We start from the raw sequence: 21,396 nt of genomic DNA, 5'->3' as shown, positions 1-21,396 counted from the left end.
AACTGAGCTAATGGGACCCTATTCCCCTCGGTCACTTTTAACTGTATCATACTTCGAATAAGAACTACTAATATTGTCTTCATTTTTTCACCGCACATTTTTATTGGCAACTATCTTTATGTATGATCGCAAGATTCAACCCTAACTAAATGCAATCCAGACAGCGTCTTTATAGATAAACCTATCTTATTTTTTATTTTTAATGTGCGACATCTGTTGAATTTTCTGCAAGTCTAGAATGAATATTGTCTTCAATATTTTAATAATAATATCTCTCAATTCTATTTTTTAAACAAGCTGTATCTACAGAACTGTACCTTTTCCTAGGTACACGGAAAAAAATGAGTATAGCTGGTTTATTAAAATCATGTTATAAAGGTGATAGCAAGCCATTTTATAATAAACTATTGGTACTTTCATAGTATATCGGAACGCATGTTCATAGTTCATGCGTTTATCCAGTTATTAGGAAATCTGTCTACTCATTCGTTAAAGACCTGCAGTCCCGTTTTTAACAGGAATACGAATAATTTGGAGACATTTTTAACAAATTAGTAATAATGGAATGCGAATAATTTGAAGATATTTTTAACAAATTAGCAATGTTTTATATCTGTAATTTTCTCCGTGTATTTCAGAAATAACCAGTAGGTAAAGAAAATTATTCATGGCTTTTTTATTAATTAAATACGTCGAAATTCTGCTCGCAATCACAGCCCCCATCCGACCGCCATTAATAATTAATCTGGGTTATTTCTGCACAAGCTTCGCTCTGTTCTCCCAAACTCTGTGAGCAATAAACAACTTTTTTGGTCCAACCCACAAACGCGCTCGTCCGTAATTCATTTATGTAGGTATATTGTACAAAAAACAATCATTCTGACACTTAATCATGAATCTCATCCAGAATACACGTAAATTATTAATGGCCCAGTTTATTTGAAAAAAAAAACAATTAAGAAATAAGTTTTCTTTCTACGTAGTTCATACCTACGTGTAATCAGTTTTGTATAAACCACGTATGACAGTTTTGCATGAACCAAGAATGACAGCTTTACATAAACCATGTATGAAAGTTTTACATAAACCAAGTATGACAGTTATGCATAAACCAAGAGTGACAGCTTTACATAAACCATGTATGAAAGTTTTACATAAACCAAGTATGACAGTTATGCATAAACCAAGAGTGACAGCTTTACATAAACCATGTATGAAAGTTTTACATAAACCATGTATGACAGTTTTGCGTAAACCACGTATGCCATTTTCTCATAAACCATGTATGACAGTTTTAAAACAGTGGAGATCCGGAAAGAATGCAAAGCTGATGAAGGCGTAATGGTTAATATTGAGAGAGGGACGCTTATCCTTTAGGCATCTAAAGCGCATAAAAGATGAAATGAGTGAAATGATATTTTTATGACACGAGAGTGAATGACAGAAGAAATCAGGGACGCTCGATGAAGAAATATCACTACCAAAAAGAATCAAATACTTGATTAGACTAACCAGAAAATGATGTACGAGACAATGTATGAATGTGATTGAAGCAATGAGTTTGTCCCAAGACAGATTGTTTTTACTTTTTATTTAGGTACATAATTTGAACGATCTTTATCTAGTGAATATCTTATATCTCTGCTAGGATTAATTAGGTATTATTGTGAAAAGATTAGGTAGCTAGGTGAGTACTTACATTACCAGCCAGTGTTGCCAACTCAACTACTTCAAAATATGCTAGAGTGATGGGAAAAATATGCCAGAAATATGCTAAATTCCTTTAAAAAATGCCAAGAAAAGCCAACATAAATTTAACTTAGTATTTGTTGAGAAAAAAGAGTGATGGGAAAAATGTGCCAGAAAAATGCTAAATTACTTTAAAAAATGCCAAAAAAAAGCTAACATAAATTTAACTTAGAAATAAAATCAGTGAAATAAAATATCAATATCTTCATCTTCATCTTCTTCTTCTTCATTAACAGCAGCTGATAACTTACTTTCTTTGGTCCCAATGCAGCGTAGTACTTCGTCAGGAACAGTGAAAGAATAACAGCACTTTCCTGCTCTCTTTAGGCCAAATCTCACGTACAAAATGGCATTCAGGGTTCTCACCGCCAAACGATTTCGGAGTTTTGTTTTGACCAGACTCATTTGGCTAAATACACGTTCAATGTCCGCATTTGAATGCGGCAATGTTAAAATAGACATTGCAAACTGACATAAATCACCGAAGGGGTTATTATTAGCTGCATCTTTATATTGCATGACTTCATTCCAAAACTCTACAGTGGAAGTCAAGGATTCCCATTTAATGTGAACTATGTTTCTCCATTGAGACACCAGTTTTTCAATCGATATCATTTTTATTAGTTAAAAAATTGGTTATTATTATTTTCATGTTTCTGTAAAAATAAGCCAAATAAATATGCTATATGCTAAAAGCATAATAGTTATGCTAAACATGGAGTAATTATGCCAAATTTAGCATATAATATGCTAACTTATGCAACACTGTTACCAGCTACCATACACTCTGTAAGTAATAGTATAGTTAAGTTATTGGAATTTCATTCTTAACAGTAATACCAAAGTGCTAACATGAAATTTAGCTTGGTTTTATGATTATTCACCTTAAATGGGTATTACCATCAACGTTAAAACGAACCTTTTTTATGCGAAACCGAATTAAATAGTTTTTTTGGCTGAGTGCATTGTACCAGGCAAACTGCCAACTCGGTGGGTGACGCTGTGAGTAAGGTTAAAGAGGGGATTTCTGTAGTCTAATCTTGAAGATACCGGATTACGAAAGAGAAAAGAGGAATGCTGACAAAAGAACGGAGCGGAAAAAGATTCAGTTTCATCCTGCCGACATAAATTATTCATTATTGTTTTAGTCTTTCCGCTGACATTATCACTGGAACACCGGAATAGGTAACACAATATAAGAGTTCTTCAAGACACACACAAACAATTCCGACAGTGTCACATTTTACTTATAGTTTTTTTGCGAAAACTGTTAATTGAACATTCGAAAAGTTATTGCTGTTGAGTGTTGTGTCGTCCTATTTATAATATTTAAGGCGATACACTACGTCGTGTAATATTTTAAATTGAGCCGGTATCAATAACAACCCTTACGTAGATGGCGATAAGGTTTAAATTCCCGCTTAACACCATCCGCCTGTTTTGATTTATGCAAAAAAAAACATGGCCAAAAAGTGCCTTTTATTTTATTTTGTGGATTGTCAGGCATAAATATTTAATTTTTTTTCGATCATTTTATAAATAACTTAATTTGCCACATTATACAATAAAATCATAACCGAAAATGGGTTCGTAAGTAGGAGATTTTGAACTTTAAAGCAGTTGTCAAGCGCCTTTACATTATTTTTTTCTGGGCTTATAAAAAGACTTATCTAAAAAATACTCGATCATTTCAAAGGCCAAGATGTATTCTACTCGCAGTATTTAATTAAAGCATCTGAAACATTTCTAGGCGACCAAATTTTCAAACCAAAAACACATGATTTTGCATTACTACGTATGGCATCGCCTTAACTTCATTTCTCACTTGTCGTTGTATGTTTAAGCTCATTTTTGCTAAATTTCCGCCTATCTTTCATCTTACATTTTAATTCTGTGTCCCATTTTACCTTAAGATTATGTATAAATAATTATCTTTGTCTATGCTTTAATAGAATACGTTTCATCTCGTGTATTCCACAAATTTGTATTTTTATGAATTCATTGCTTAAATTCTAACATTCGATATCTACAAGCCTTACAGTTAACATCAACCTAACTCATAGGTAAACTAGTAAGTTTTTCTGAACTTTATGAAAGCAAATTTTCTGGAAATTAATATAACACTAGTGTTATTATTGGCGTTTATATTTATTAACCTACAAACAACTCCGGTGCGAAATCCTCCTTGGTTTGGAAAAAGAAAGAAGTTGACAAAAAGGGTCGACTTAGGTACAACCGCCTTCAAACCTCCAGAGACCAGATCAAGGGACCGTACAATTTAACTTTCATTGTGCGTTGTTTTTTCTATATTAAAATGATTTTTTTCAAATTACCTGGATTATCCTTTTATGAAATCGAATAAAATTTTCAAAAGTACTGTAAGCAAGCAATTCATTTGTGTAAGTTCTGAGTTCGCATCGACTCTTACTGCAATACCTATAAATATTTCGGAGATCAATGCTGCTACTTCCTCCAAGAAAACTGCATTATTTTTTTCTTTCTAATTTTTTATTTAAAAAAAAGTCAAAAATTAAAAATGTTTTAAAGAACCCGATTCCACCAAAAAAATATTATAAAAATTAAAAATATTACACAACTTTGATACGCCCATACAAAAATGTACAAATAATACCTAAGCAAAAATTTTGATGAGGACTCAAAGTTTTTATTTTATTTTATATAACTGGCGGCTTACTGAGATACATTGCAATAAGATGATACATAATGATAGTTTTACATTACCTACCTAGTTATTTCATTTTTATATTTATGTAGATAGGCGTGTAAACGTTTCGCTTTGTGAAAATTTAAAATTTTCTATTAAGCATAAAATAGATAAATATATTGATTTTTTAAATTCTGAATTCGCCATTTCGAGGAAACATACATAGAGAATAATAATAATAAAAAAGAAAAAAAACGTTTGGGTTTACTTTTTTGGTTTTCTCTTTGTGAAACAGCTCCTTAATTTACCATTCATTCACCCATTTTTTTCTTCTCTTTATATATTTTTGTAAATCATTACAGCGATTAATTCAGGCACACGAGTATATTGAAATGGCGAGACCCTATGAAAAGCCCGCACAATAAAATGGTCCTATAAATATATGGTCCCGATTAATCTTCGTTCTCGACTCGGCGCGCTGCGAACTGCGAACCACTTTATATACCCTATAGCCGGGCGATTTGCAACAATTTTACATGGATCAGCGAGTATTACCATTCTTGGATGATACAAAATAGGGGATGAAGAGGTTATAGGTATCGCAGTCTGAGTTGACGATTGCTCTGCTTGCTTACAGCATGTTGTTCAACTCGTTCTTCGACTAATCTCCTCGTAAAACTTGTTTTTTTTTTCTAAAATACATTCTTTATGTAATTGGCAAGCATCCAACGAGACACACAAACCTACACAACATGCACGTAGTAAACTCATCTAAAATCAAACTCATCGAAACAAATGAAGTATTGAAGTGACTACAGTCGCATCAAACAAATGTATGCATTACTGTACTGAAGTGACTACAGCCATGTCATACAAGTGTATGTATTACTTTAATGTACTAGTAGTTAGTAATGTAACCACCTCACACAAATGAATGTAATACTATACTGTACTAATAATGAAGTGACTACAATCATATCATACAAATGTATGCATTAATGTACTGAAGTGAACACAGCCACCTCACACAAATGGATGTATTACTGTGCTGTACCTACTAGTACTGAAGTGACTACAGTCACCTCATATCATTGTTTGTATGACTTTAATAACGGATATGTTTTGTTTTAAGACTCCAGTACTAAAAGAGTAATACATTTTGTATGAGGTGTTTGACGTCCTCTTTCTAGTCCGGGAGGAAGCGTTGCATTTTAGGTAGTGTTGTATTAAGTGTATAAGCGTTGTATTTTTTAATTTGGGAGGTGGTCAATGGAACCATACTCTGGGTTACCAACACCTCTGCCACAGGTCACCTGAAGTGGTTCGCTACGTTTGGTGACTTAGCAGGGGTGCCCGGGCTCATGGAGGGTTGTGCGTTCTGGATCACACTGATGAATGGGTCGGCCTACTTACTGCGGGGCGGGCCGGGCTGGGAGAGGCCGGTTGAGGGAGATCCAGTAAACCGGTTATCGCTGTCCGGGCCGCTGGATAGTACAGGGGCCCGACCCCTGGGCTCACGACCAAGGGTGGGCTGCCCCATCAGCCAGCGAAAAAACCCTGCCGCTGATGTTGTGCCGGTTCGTGACCGGTGAGGACCCAGCATCTAGCGTTTGGGGCGCACTGGGCGACCTCCACAGCCGGACTCTCCTGCCCATTGCCTAGAACCGCAGTCAGAAGAACATACCTTACATTTGGTGTATCCAGTTGCTCCACTCTCCAACTCCCCACCCAACCTTTTTTACCTAATCCTTCCCAACCCATCCTAAATCCCACAAACAAATAAAACAAACTTAAAAACTTTGAACTCACAACAAATTAATATAAACTCAGCGACAGCGAACAGTAGGAGTCCTCAGTGTGGACCGAGGATGAAGGTGAATTTCGCTAACATTCGCGGTCTGCACACCAACCTAACTCCCATCCACCACCACCTTCTCTCACAAAATCCCCATCTCCTCTTCCTTACGGAAACACAGATTGCCGAGCCCCCAGATACCCCCTATCTGAACTGCCCAGGATATCATCTGGAAAGCCTTTTCAGGCCAAAAGGAGGTGTCTGCCTTTACAGCCGTGCTGACATCAGCTGCGCTCGTCTCGCAAATATCGAGAGCGCAAAACACGAAGTGTTATGGGTACGTGTGGATCTCACCGGTATGATGAGAATTTATGCGTGCCTATATCGCTCACCAAACCTTGCCGAATCAGACACTGTTGAGTTGTTTAAATACTTGAGTGACACTGTAGATATTCTCTTGCCCCGTTACCCATCGGCCGAGTTTGTAATCCTGGGGGACTTCAATGTTCATAATGAACAATGGCTGAAGTTCTCGGGCCCAACAAACTCTGCCGGTAGATCAGCGGAATCCTTTGCTCTTATCCATGGACTAAGCCAACTCGTAGAATCTCCGACTAGAATACCAGACATCCCATCACATCGAGCCAACCTACTCGATTTGTTTCTCACTAGTGAGCCACTCGGGTACAGAGTGGAGGTGACAGCGCCCTTAGGATCCTCTGACCACTGCCTGATTACCACCTCTGTCCCATCCTCCATGAACCGTCAACCCGACAAACATGTAAAGAAGAAGGTATGGCACTACAGGGCAGCAAAATGGGACGGCATGCGGTCTTTCTTTGGCGCCTTTCCTTGGCGTACTGTACGCTTTAGCTCCGAGGACCCATCAATTTGTGCACGCGAGGTAGGAGAAGTAATCACATCAGCAATGGATTGCTACATTCCCTTCTCCGTCAAATCCCCTGGAGCGGGCACAAAACCGTGGTTTGACCATCGCTGTGCTGAAGCTGTCAGACTCAAAAATACGGCTTTTAATGCACTCCGGAAGATTAGCTCCATGAATAACCGGAATACCGAAAACGGCAAAGGATTCTAAATAGAGCTAAGAGCGATCACGACCAGAGAATTGCGAAAAAGCTGGCTGACTGCCCCACTGGTAGCCGTGCTTTCTGGTCACTCGCTAGCTCGATCGGAAGAAATTTCTGCAGAACCACTTTCCCACCTCTAACCAAGCCTGATGGTCGGCTGGCTAACTCGGCCCGCGAGAAAGCTGAATTATTAGGCAAAATTTTCGCGGAAAACTCAACTCTTCAAGATAACGGAGAGACTCCCCCTTCCATTCCGCACTGCGGTTTTCAAATGGAGGAACCGAAGATCCGGAACAGAGAGGTTCTCCGAGTCTTGAACGAGCTGAAAGTAGACAAAGCCAGTGGGCCGGACGGAATACCTGCCTTGGTCCTCAAGAGGTGTTCTGCAGAGATGACTCCAGTGCTCGCGAAATTATTTAGGCTCTCTCTCAAAGGTGGAAAGGTGCCAGATCTTTGGAAAAAGGCAATCGTCCACCCAATCCCAAAAAAGGGAGACCGCTCCGACCCTTCTAACTACCGCCCCATAGCCATCACTTCCATACTCTCGAAGGTATTAGAAAGAGTGGTTAACAACAAATTGCTCACATATCTCGAGAATAACAATATCCTAAGCGATCGACAATATGGATTTCGTCGAAACCGATCGTGTGGCGATCTACTCGGATATGTGACGCATATTTGGGGGCGGTACATGGAACGTTTTGGTGAAACTCAAACCGTTGGGTTGGATATCTCCAAAGCCTTTGACAGAGTCTGGCACCGGGCGCTTATCGGGAAGTTACCATCGTATGGGATCCACCCAACCCTGTATAGTTGGATTGCAGACTTTCTGAGGGGAAGAACAATTCAAACCGTGTTTGACGGCTTCTCTTCCTCACCGCACCAAATCAATGCGGGGGTGCCACAAGGATCAGTGCTGTCTCCGACGCTGTTTTTATTGCACATCAACGATCTCGTTGAATGTGCACCAATTCACTGCTACGCTGATGACAGCACCGTTCACGAGGGTTATATTTTTGACAAGCCCCCTTCCACCTATGATGTTCGAACAGCTCGGGAAGTTTTGAAACAAAAAATTGACCACCACCTCGAGATGGTTCGTGCCTGGGGTAAGGCCAACTTGGTCAGTTTCAACGTCTCGAAAACCCAAGCGTGTCTGATTTCGGCAAAGAGGGAGATCAATGACCGTAGGGTGCAATTTGATGGGAGCACTCTCCCCAATAAAGACTCCATTGAAATGCTTGGAGTTACTATATCAGACCAGCTCAAGTATCGGGGATCCATAGAAGCCCGAGTAAATCAGGCCTCCAAAAAGTTGGGCGTCTTGTACAGGGCTAGGAGATTTTTCAACAGTGACCAGCTGCTGACCCTGTACAAGTCTCAAGTCCGCCCAACTATTGAATTTGGGAGCCGCCTTTGGGCTGGTGCCCCAAAATACTTGATAAACCTGCTTGAATCTGTGCAAAGGAGAGCGATCCGTCTGATTGACAATCCGTTGTTAACAGACCGATTGCCTTATCTAATGCATAGACCCAATGTAAGCATGCTGTGTCTGTTTTACAGGTATTTCAATGCAGCCTGCTCCAAGGAGCTAGCAGCATTGATTCCTGATGCACCGGTGCACGTGCGCGAAACTCGACGGACACGAACTGAACACACGTTCACGGTTGACGTTGGCTTCATGAGAACGGGCCGTTTTTACGACTCGTTTTTGTGTAAGTCGGCTCGTATGTGTAACGAGCTACCGGCATTTGTTTTTCCTCCCTCCTATAATCCGAGCCTCTTCAAGGCCCGCATTAACAAATCCCTTCCTTCAGCCCCTACCTTATTCCGCCTCACAACGCCGCCCAACCGGGTGATGACATAGTTCCCCTGTCTGTACACTGCACAGGCTTGTGAGGTGTCACATAAAAAAAAAAGTGTTTTTATGCTTGGTTCACTTCTTAGTCATAATGTCATCAGCTGACGTATTGTAGTGCATCTTGAATAGTCCGGGAGTTAAAAAATAAAGTGCATTTGCTGTTGCTTTGTCCAGAGTCAAGGAGCTTACCAATTTGCCACAGATTTACTTAGTTTAACAGAATGCTACAACAGCTCTCAGTGGCTTGAACATACTACACCATTTGACAGCCTTCGTTGTCGAGGGGTAAGGCTCTCGACTAGCAATCCGACGGTCGCGGGTTTGAATCCCGGCGTGTGCAATAACATTTTATTTAATGAATTTTGTGTTATTTTACAATTCGTTAATTAAAAATAATATAATAGTATACTTGCTGTACGTTCCAGAGTGGAATATATTCTCAGTATAGGCCTTATGTAAGACCAACATTCAGATTTGAAACGTTCCTTGAAATGGCTTTTAGACCAGATCTAAATAGCCAGGTACTTCTTACCTTCCTCTTTCTTATCTCCTTCCCGTATTCAAATTGCCTCACGTAAAGGTAAATTTTCTGTCAAACATAACACCAAGGAGAAATAATATATGAAGCATTTCACCCGACGAAGAAAAAATAACGTTCTTATTATGAATTCTTTATTTCCTTACTTTCATTTGACTACTCCATGAACGTTCCTCACACGTTTACCCAACTTTAATCAATTTTATTCTGAAAAATGAACGTTTCTCTAGTAAAATGACAGCCGTCGCAAAAAACCTTACACATTTTGCTTGCGCAACGTATTCCCTGCATTTTTTTCACCGTTCGGTATAACCGTCTGACTTTATGAACATCATTCATCACAGTAGTCAAAACAGCGCTAGACAATGCATCATAGTTTAAAAAAATATATACCATATTTAATAACTCATCCAATTAAAGTGGGCTTAGGAAATATGTAAAACTTCCTACAATATAATGTACAAGAATTGATCGAATTAACCTAATTTAAATACACATTTTAATGGCTTGAGAAGATAATATCTTTTAGCATTCAGTAGAGATCATATTTTGTGTTAATGGTGGCTTAGTTGAATCATTTGGATAGCTAATGTATTTGATTAAAGAGAAAAAATACTCTTGCTTCAAAACAATCTTTCTAACGTAGTCGAAAAAGATTAAGCGTTTATTTATGTTAACTTAAAACATATTTATTAATTTGAATTCGAATGGTGTACATTCATAAACAAACATATCACATTACAGGGAGATAAAAGTAATAATTAAACTCACGTCATATCATAAGTGTCAGCAATATGTATTAATAACAAAACGGTAACGGCAATAGAAAACAATGTTAAAAACTATAAAAATAATTAATATTAATGGGGGCCGAATTCAGTTAGTCGATAAACCGATTTATGTATTTCTTCATGTTTTTCATAAAACGGCTATGAACCAATAACGGAGAAGATTGTTAATTTGAGGTACATCTCTAACTAGTATAAAATAACGTCTATCCGCATCCGTCTGCGCGCTTAGTTCTTCAAAACTACCTAACAGAATTTGACAAGGTTTTCACTACCGTTAAGAGAATTTATTCCTATATATATGCATAGTATATTTCTATAAATTCATGCATAATTTATACATGCATATTGAATATATTTTAACATATGCATAATATATTGATAGAAAGTAGAGAGAAGTCTCCGAGCAACGACGGGTCACGTCAGCTAGTGAAGTATAAAAAGGTCACGGGGCAGATTAATTATTTTGTGGCATGCTCCAAAAGACAGTTGCTGAACTTTCTGTAAGTGACGTTGAAAATGTGGATGGTCAATGCAGTCTTTCTGTTGAATGGCACGTTCTTGTGGAAAGAAGTCTTCAAATGTTAGTTTGATATGATTAGTTAGAGTTTATCATGTTATTAATGATTACAGAGGTCAGCAAGTGTAGCGGTGAACTACTAGAATATTCGGGAATGTTCGCCTATGCAAAACGCATAGTATTAGAACCTACTAGCGAAGTATCGTAGGTACGGCGCATCTACCTACTCGCTGGATTATTCTCGATGATGCGCGCCTATATAAAAACGGCAGCGTAGAGAGGTACTTGGTCAGTCATTGGAGGGGACTTTCCCAACGACTGTGTGAGGAAACTGATTGTTTAACCTCCTTAGCCGCACACGTCAGGACTATTTTTTTGTAAAAAGAAGCTAAATTTATTTTAAAACGATTCTAGACCCTCCAATGTCCCCGCATGCATGATTGTTAGTACGAAATAATGTATGCATACTTACATTAATATTAACACAAAATAAGAACACATCTGAAATGTGTTTGCCTGGTGGTTTGGCATCTAAAATTAAATAATAAATAAGAAGAACAATATTTACAAGTGGAAGTATGATTAAAACATAAAAATATACAAGCCGCGTATCGAGGGCAGTTTACCCCACTATCACGGGGCAGTCCTTGGTCAGTACTTGGTCAGTCAGTCAATAATCAGCAGTTACAAGCGAGAGCCCGCCGCGGACTCATCGGCTGGCCGCTATGGCCGGCCCACCAGCGCTGCGCCCCGGCTCCTACCTTACCGCACCGCCAAGAGCTACGGACACACAACGCCCGGCGGTGCTCGGACCTTAAAGGAGAGGTTACGGATAATCATCCTCCTCAACTCACACACCACACACGGACAAAGACACTTTCAATACTACGCAACCAAACTTATTAACAGTATGCCCATTACTTTGAAACAATTAATGACTACAAATATATCTACAAACTTTCTCAAAAACATATAGTAGCCTGGATAAAAAATTAACATATTCACTTTATTCAAAAGATTAAAATTCCAAACCAAAATATAATAAGTAAAATTAAATATTTTATACGTTCTTCAAGAATTATCCAAAAATACATACACTCACATATAAATGTGTGTTTTCATGTTTAAATATATGTTTGTGAAAAAAAAGATTAACTTTCTACTACAACACATAAATACCTGTCACACTTAATCACAAATACGTTAACACCTCAGCACAGGTTCTCCTAGTGAGGTGTTCACGTAACATACAATATCACCCACACACAGTTTTACCTATATCAACCTATGTTCTTTATTTTTTATACTTGTTTTCTGTACTTTTTTTTCTGTTATTCATAAATAAATAAATAAAATAAACTCCGTGGGATTACATTAGCACCCTGGCCTTGGATAACATCCCTGGCCAGCGTTCTCCACGCGCCTAGACCCCGCGACATCTTCGCCGGTCTGCGCCTTGGCCCTGCGACATCTTGACCGGCTTTCATCTCTCGCGTATCTGCCGACCAGGTCAATCATACCTTCGGCTATCCTGCTTCACACTGGAGCACCTGGAAGACTCAACGTCTTCACCAGTGCTGAACACATCCACAAGTCCAGTCTCCACCAACGCGGTGTCGAGCCACCGACTTTATCGCCTCGACCACCCCACCGCCGTCATCGCCGCTTACACCTGGTGTGATCTTCGACATGGAGGATTCGCCGCTGACAATATCCATCGAAGCAGTGTCGATCTTTGGCCCGGGGAATTCACCGTCGATCTACATCTACCAACTACGTGAGGATCGGTCCGGAGTTGTCTCACACAACTGCGCTACTAACTCAAATAAACACTATGACATCACAACCTACATCTTTCATTTGTATCATTATCAAATCCCCAAAAAAGCAATAGTTATATAGCTAAATACCTCTTTTCGTAGTATCATCGATTATGAAAGGGTTGGAATCAATAAAAATATAGTTCTTTCATTCTATTGTAGAAATATATACAAATGAAATAATAATCAAAAAATTATAGTTGAATTGTTGGCAATGAAAACAATCAACTTTTGTTTTAGTGTTCATAAATTTTACATAAAAATAAAAATACAAAAAAATAAACAACTGAAAAATAGTTTTTAATTAAAAAAAAGTATATCGTCAAACAGCAAAATGACATCTACATTTTTTTCTCTAAATTTGCTTCATAATCGTCTAGTCTTTCACAAATCTCTAAATATGCTTTATAATCGTCTAGTTTTTCGTATTTATAAATCTCCAAATATCCTTTTTAAATTGTCTTTCAGGTGCGAGTTGATATATGTTTTTTTTAAACCAGACAATGTAAAATTCATCAATGTAGACGGAAGAAATGCTTGTAAACCCACCTCATTTATCTTGCCAACCCGCCTCGGCTACTGACCGGTCTAATCTGTAATCCCCTGAGTCATTCGTTATAAAATCAGTACTTACTTTCAAATTACAAATTTAATATTTAACTACTTAACACTAAACTTGCTTCTGAAATCTTAGGTACCATAAAGTAGAGAATATTTTTCTGAAACCGTTTGAGTATGTTTTGAAATACAAATAAAACTATAAGAATGGAGCGATACAAAAGAAGATTTAGAAAAAAAATGCTAGAAACTCTAGCAATGCCGGGTAGTTATTGCAATAAGACATAATATATGTATTCGTTAACGAGTTCCAGTTCCACAAATACGTTGCAATTAATAACATATCATATTTGATTAACCTGCTCGGTAACATACTGACAAGTTAACAAATACAGTAATCACCTGTTCGAACATTTGTACGATTAATTTGGTCACATCAGAAATGATTGCACGAAATTTATCATGGAAATCGAATTAGGGTGGTGATGCTTCCAGAAGAATTTCAGAGCCATATTGGAATGCATTGCACGTATTGAGGGGGTAGGGGGAGTGCTCCCATTGGTGAAGGAAATTTTATAGATGGTAGCTTTGTTCCTGGGAAGGAATTGCACAAAATGCCCTTCTCCAGACCATTATTGTTTGTTCGCCGAGAGAATTGTAGGCATTACAGTAAAAGCAAGCTGGTATCGGTATCCTCAGTATAAGCAGAGGGATATCAACTCAAGTAAGATTATATGGTTCGGTTTTGATGGCCAATTTTATTGTCAAAATTGTTTGTTGCTAATTTTACGACATTATATTTATTTATATATTCTACGCCTATTTTCTAAACATTTGATATACATAATAGTTTAGTGGAACAGTAATCAAGAACTAAAATTTGCTATTAGTTATAAAGAAAATCAATGCAGAAGAATAGTATTATGCTAAGCTTAGATATTTATATTATTGAGGTATATACATAACTATAGCCTTCTTGTTACTAAATTCCGTGCTGTTGAACACATCTACTATTTCTGCAAAAGTATTGCCTATAGTACCTAAATTAAAGTTCTGATGCAATTTAAAAAAATCAATCGAGTAGTTCTAGTTGGTATGTTGAAGGAGATTAGGCTAAATAAATCAGGGCTCTCTATAATTCCATTAATTCCTGAGAGTTTTAATAATTTGAATTCTTTCATCAAGAGGTTGAAATTTATAGTTTCCATTGGTAGACCGAGTTTATAATTAATAATTTATTCAATGGAATCGGAGAGTATTTTAAAATGAGCGATCGAGATAGAAGAATTATATTCGACTTGACTTAACTAAACTAAAATAAGAATATTTTTTGTATTGATATTTTTTTACGTCTCTGTCTTTACCGACAATGAAGCCAAGCATTTTTAATCCTTTCTAGGTTACTGTATTGATGTGAGAAAGAAAATCAGACAGAGGTGAGAAAAAAATTGTCAATTTTATATTGAATGATTAATTTACTCTAAAAAATCTTATTGTGTGGCATTTACTAATGTTTAGGTACAGTTTGTTAAGTTTGTACCAATCTTGTAATTTATTGGAATGTCGACACAATCATCTATAGTTTTTATTAGTTCAAAGAGCTTTAGATCTTATTGGACCTAAAGGCGACCCTTGAGGTACACCACTTGTGGCCATGTATTTTTATGATATTATGTAGATTTGTTTAATTTTAAAGGACTGAAAAAAAATAAATTTTGATATCAATAACACCAGCAACTAATATTGTAAATAAATGTCTTTAATTGATCAACATAACTATATTAGTGGCTTTTGTTACTTTAGTAACCAGTTTCTGTCATTTATCAATAGAACAATATTGGTTTAAAACAATATTGTTTTTACAAAAGTATTTAAGTAAAGGTATTTTTTCTTTCGTTGATACTGCGTTGAAGAGAGGATATACTGCCATAGGTATATCAAAAGTCGATATACGTATATGTGCAGGCGTCTTGAGTGGAAATCCAATCTACAAATATTTTTAGATCGTATATGTGAAAACTTTACTAATTGAAATGTAAAATCGTAACTGACACAAAACAGTTCATTGAAAGATATACACATTTCTTCTCCAGTCAAAAGGGGTTGTTTATAGGTATGTTGTATAAACTTAAAATAAAAATAATTTCTAATCGAATTTCGTTATTTTTCCAAGGGGTTTTAAATCTTATTTATATATCTTCATTTTAAAGATGTCGAAAAAAATACTATTTGAGAAACTAGATAAAATACGCTTCAGATTTTTGTATTTGAAATATACTTAAAAATTAAATATTTTTAAAAATAACAATATTTTTATTTCAAACTTGAAATTTTTTTTAAAAAAGCTAAAAGCAAACATTTGTAATAAGAATTTTCGAAAAATTTAAGAAAAATAATGTATAAAAGTTCTTACATTTAATAATTTTGCAAGATATCTGTCCCTTCACTTTCAATCTCATTCATACAATTAAAAATTATAAAAATTATTACCAGAGAATAAAAAATCATACATTTTGGACTCATTTTGTTATCAAAATGTTGATTTTTTAAACTGTGTATTTACCAACACATGCATAAGGCATTTTCAAGGAAGTTTTATTATATTCACGGGGTAAATGTCAATTAAAAAAAATAATAGGAAATAACCTCGCTTTTTCCGATAATATGAAACTATATAATTCACAAACTGATATTACTAATAGATTAAAACTGACAAAAATTACACAAATAATAGTAAATATATTGAATTATATTAATGTAATTCGAATAATTAGAATAATGGTCATTAGAGCAGAAATTATTAGTAAAATCGAAATGACGTACATGGCACGCATGCGTAAAAGTAGCGCATGCGCATAATTTTTTAATTTTTTGTTAAATATGTAGATATGTTAAGTTATAAATTTATTTTCCTTTACACACTAGTGGTTACATCCTCGTAGAGATAATTATGTTTTATTTGTAATTTGAAACCCTGTATTATTATGTTATTGTCTAAACTTCCCTTGTAAATAATGATAAATAGATTTTTTTTTAAATGATGAACGTTCACAAAATAGAACCGTTACGAACGCCGTCCTGTGCCGTCCAAACAGGCACTGCGAACGCCATGCGAATGCCTTTGTGTTTGCGTCAAAAACCATCAGGCACTGCGAACGCCATGCGAATGCCTTTGTGTTTGCGTCAAAAACCATCAGGCACTGCGAACGCCATGTGAATGCCTATGTGTTTGCGTCAAAAACCATCAGGCACTGCGAACGCCATGCGAATGCCTTTGTGTTTGCGTCAAAAACCATCAGGCACTGCGAACGCCATGCGAATGCCTTTGTGTTTGCGTCAAAAACCATCAGGCACTGCGAACGCCATGCGAATGCCTTTGTGTTTGCGTCAAAAACCATCAGGCACTGCAAACGCCATGCGAATGCCTTTGTGTTTGCGTCAAAAACCATCAGGCACTGCGAACGCCATGCGAATGCCTTTGTGTTTGCGTCAATAACCATCAGGCACTGCGAACGCCATGTTGCCTTTGTGATTGCGTCAAAAACCATCAGGCACTGCGAATGCCTTTGTGTTTGCGTCAAAAACCATCAGGCGACGGATCAGCGCAAATGCTGCATGAATATTGCATTGACGAATTCGCGTTGCATTGCACGATACATTGAATGTTGCATTACACAAGTCTAGACGCGGCATTACTCTACTTTTATTTCCTCCATGTTTTTATGTTATAAATTTGAGAGTATCTAAATTCCACTTTATTTCACTCTAATCAATTTATATCACAAATCTGAAATATTTCTTTGTCCGTGGCTTTTGTAAATACCAAAGACAGTTGGTATAACGCTATCCGCATAGTGTAAAAACAGCAAAGTTCTGTTTGAAAATTAATGCAATATTAGTTATTTACCACATGATTAAGCTTTTCTACAACCCAGTGTATATTTAAAAATGGTTGAACAGTAATTTGATACATTTTTCCATTGAGCTATACTTGATACATTACAAAAATGTTGCAAAACATTGCAAAAATAATCTTCGTAAAAATACAAACATTATTTTCAAAACACCAAAATGTTTTTGCAATTCAAGAGTTTCTTTATAACGTCCTGAGGCAAATGGCTTATAAAGATAGAGTCAGCTTTGGCGTTTGAAGTAGGGGCCACGGATATCGGATCATTGTCCCATGTGAGATATGACGGGCACAGTCACTTCGTCGATAACTACTAAATGCCGATATGCACGCTGAGATATTGTACAAATCGTACTGAAAAATATAGGGAAAGCAATACCTTTCATCTGTAAGTAGGGTTTTACCATAATCAGTAGTCGTAAATTGACTTACTAATGTTAAAAACTCGTTGACATTTGTGTGCCGGTCACCTTCTACACATTTGTTGAATTCGTTCGCGGTCGGAAGGATTCGGGCGACATCGAAAGTCGTCACACCCCTCCACCCTTCATACTTCCCGCACGGGAACAATATTTCACAATGATATTGCAAGGAATGTAGACTGTAATGTATAACTCAATGCCTGGAGCATTATATTCATAGCACGTAATCCAGGTAAGCACCGGCCAAACGGACACCTGTCACTTTCAGCATCTCGAAAATCGCACTTTATTTCGTCGTTTTTTTTCTTTTCACTGCTCATTTCAGATGGCCGATCGAAGAAATTCTTCTGGAATTATGATATTTGGATGACTGTTGATTGACATGCCTATGATAGCCACATTAATTAACATTTGTTCAAATAAAAATTTAAAAAATTTACCCAAGTGTAGAATTATGTTCTTATATAATTGAGATTTAAAAATATGTGGGACAATTTTTCACTGTTTATTTTAGAACGTTAAGATTTTACGGTACGAAGGACACCTTCAGAGATCGTATCTTTGTAACATTTGTTATAAAGTTCAGATCGAAAGTTTTAATGTTATATTTTATAAAATTATCATTTATTTTTATTTTTATATGAGTACCGCACACGAGTCCCAAATACTCTTAACCTTCTGGAGACATTGAATCTATGGCTTCCCGAATCGGGGTATGATGTGAAGCTGACAGTAGTGGGGAGATGAAATGGGGAGGAGGAAGGTGGGGAAGTCCTGTCTATTCAGATCTGGTCACCGAACACGGCCAAAGTCATCAATTAATTATAATTTTTTTATTAATGATTTTATTTAGTTATAAAAAATTACATTCTTATATCTAGTATAAACCTTTTAATAACTTATTTCTATGACATTAAGGTCACATTACAATACATCGAAAACTTATTTTTTATAGTATTTAATATAATGCATAACCCACGAAAAGCAGCTAAGCTTTTTGCTTCTTTAACATCTGTCGAGATTATTTTGGGTTCCCGACAAATTTGTTTTTGGAAGTCTAAAATCTCCACAGTTTCTCGTACCATTATTGCACGTCAACTTGTATATAAGTAAGGTTTACACATATTTTTTACTACGCCTGTCGCACTAGGAATATCCTAGGATAGTCAAAACAGGATAGTTTACAACTATTTCATTTTATCAATAGGTACCTACGTTTAAAGCTAATTTTAACAGGTACATTTATTAAAAAAATATATTTGATAGATTTATATAATTCAAGTTGGTATTACTATTCGGTGAGAATAATAGAATAAGAGAACTTTTAATTTAGATTTGTGTGAGTTGACAAATTATTGCACAACCTTTGTTAATGATTCAATGTTAAGAAAAGATTTTGTTTTGTTTAGAATTTTTAAATTGTCTAGTTTAATAAGGTAGATTATTGTATATTTTAGTCGCAAAGTACTTGAAATTTGTTTTGGGTATTTGTAATGGTTCGTATAAACAGGACAAAATTACGCCGAGCTGAGCGGCGAATTATGGGAAAGGAACAAAACACGTCGTTTCACGCCGTTTGCGGTTACGATGGCTCGGCTCGCGGAAATTTTGTCGTTTTAAGTAACATAAGAGTTCTTTGGTTTTGTGTTTGTGATTTTTTAAAGAGATGAGTTAAACATGTTTTTTGTGTAAATTTGTCGAACATCTTCTACTTAAAATTAGTTGAATATATTTACATATTATGGGGACTATGAATATAACTTAAATGATTCATTTTTGAGCCTTCGATAATGAATCTATGGCTGATAGTGTTGCACCTCTCAATGCGGTTATTCCATACTCAATATTTGATTGGCACAGAGAATAGAAGCAATCTTCCGAACAGGCCTTCCATTGATATGCTTGGTGTAACTATAAGTGACCAGCTCAGGTACGGGGGCTCCATCGAAGCCAGAGTAAAGTTGGCCTCTCAGAAGCTGGGCGTACTGTACAGGGCCCGCAGATACTTTGATAGTACACAACTGCTGACCCTGTACAAATCGCAGGTGCGCCCTACTGTCGAATTTGGCAGCCATCTCTGGTCCGTAGCCCCTAAATACCTGAAAAAAACCCTTGACTCTGTGCAGAAACGGGCTGTCCGTTTGATAGATTCCTCAATCTTAACAAACATTCTTTAGAGCACAGGCGTCAGGTAGGTATGCTGTCCTTGTTCAATCGGTATTACAATGGAAGATGCTCTGAGGAACTAGCGTCCCTCCACACAGCATCCCCAAAGATGACATAGGCCCTGAGGGAAATTATTTTCTTCAGGGCCTCCTGTGTGGAGTTAATATAAAAAAAGAGAATAGTACATATCAAGCAACGCTTCGATTCTGTATGGTGATCTTTCACCGGGGCGATACTGATTGTATCTGCCACAATTTGTTTTCATTTCAAAGTTCGTGATAAGATTGATATGGTGTGCTTAAAATACAAAATATTTATAGAAAAAAATGTTAATTTCCGTGTTAGTTCCTGTGCTCATTTTTGTTGCCTCAGACAATCAGATTTCTACTTTTATTAAAAGAAAAAATAACGATAAGGTTAAACCACTTTACAGAGCTGAACATAAATATTATAAGGTTGAAAATTAAATAAAGTGCCAAAATTTATAATAAAACAATAATATTTTATTGAAGAAGAAGATAATACTACGAAAGATGAAACAGAACAAGACACAGAAAAATAAAAAAAAAACACTCACAGCTGTGAATCGAACCCAGGATCTCTTGTCTTACTGGAACAGGCGTCTTAATCAACTTGACAATTGGGGCCTATTTATTAAACGTTATATTTTTCGATCTCATATTTCAAATTGAGAATTAACAATATCATTTTGAAACTAATTTTTCCCATATTTTTTGGCATCTACCTTTTAAAATGGAAAAAAAGTTTCTAATGAAGTTAATTGGTAACCTAGATAGTGTCTAGGATAAAAATATTCGATTTTTATTTATAAGGGATACCTTAACTTTTTAAAAGTCTAATGAATATTCAGGAACAATTTTTTCTTTTTAAATTATTTTAAACGTAAGATTATTTTAAATTATTATAAATGTTAGATTATTTAAAAAAAATATTTTAAAATTATTTTAATTTCATTTTTTTTATTATTTTAAATGTTTATTTTCATTTCATTTACCCATCAATGTGATACATTTTTTTTTAAAATTATATTTATTCAAGAAATTTTTTTTACAATTTGTGAATACATATATATTTCTCTAGTAATAAGAAAAAAGATATTATGATATTATTTATTATTTTTCAATGTTCTCCCATAATAAGCAATTGCTTGTGTGTATGGGATGAGGTATTATTTGTTTAGCTTCTTAAATTTATTTTAATTTTTAAATTTTTGTTTTTGTTTGTTTGTTTTATTTTTTATTTTTTTTAATTTAGTCTATAACATATATATAATTGAAGAAGAAGATAATACCGATAAATCCAAACGAAACATGAAACATTACTAGACACTGAAAAATAAAAAGATTAAAATAATAATTATGATATATTACATTGTTGGTCATTAATGATGTATTACATATAACCTACAAAATAAGTAAAAATGAAAGTGTTCTTTAATAAATTGATGGGTATAACATTCAAAATAATTTGTTCATTAAACATAAAACACCACAAA

Source organism: Hesperophylax consimilis, chromosome 2, assembly GCF_061612785.1.
Source record: "Hesperophylax consimilis isolate HC1 chromosome 2, BYU_Hcon_1.0, whole genome shotgun sequence".
NCBI lineage: Eukaryota > Metazoa > Arthropoda > Insecta > Trichoptera > Limnephilidae > Hesperophylax > Hesperophylax consimilis.
Note: the sequence above shows the minus strand (reverse complement) of the source record.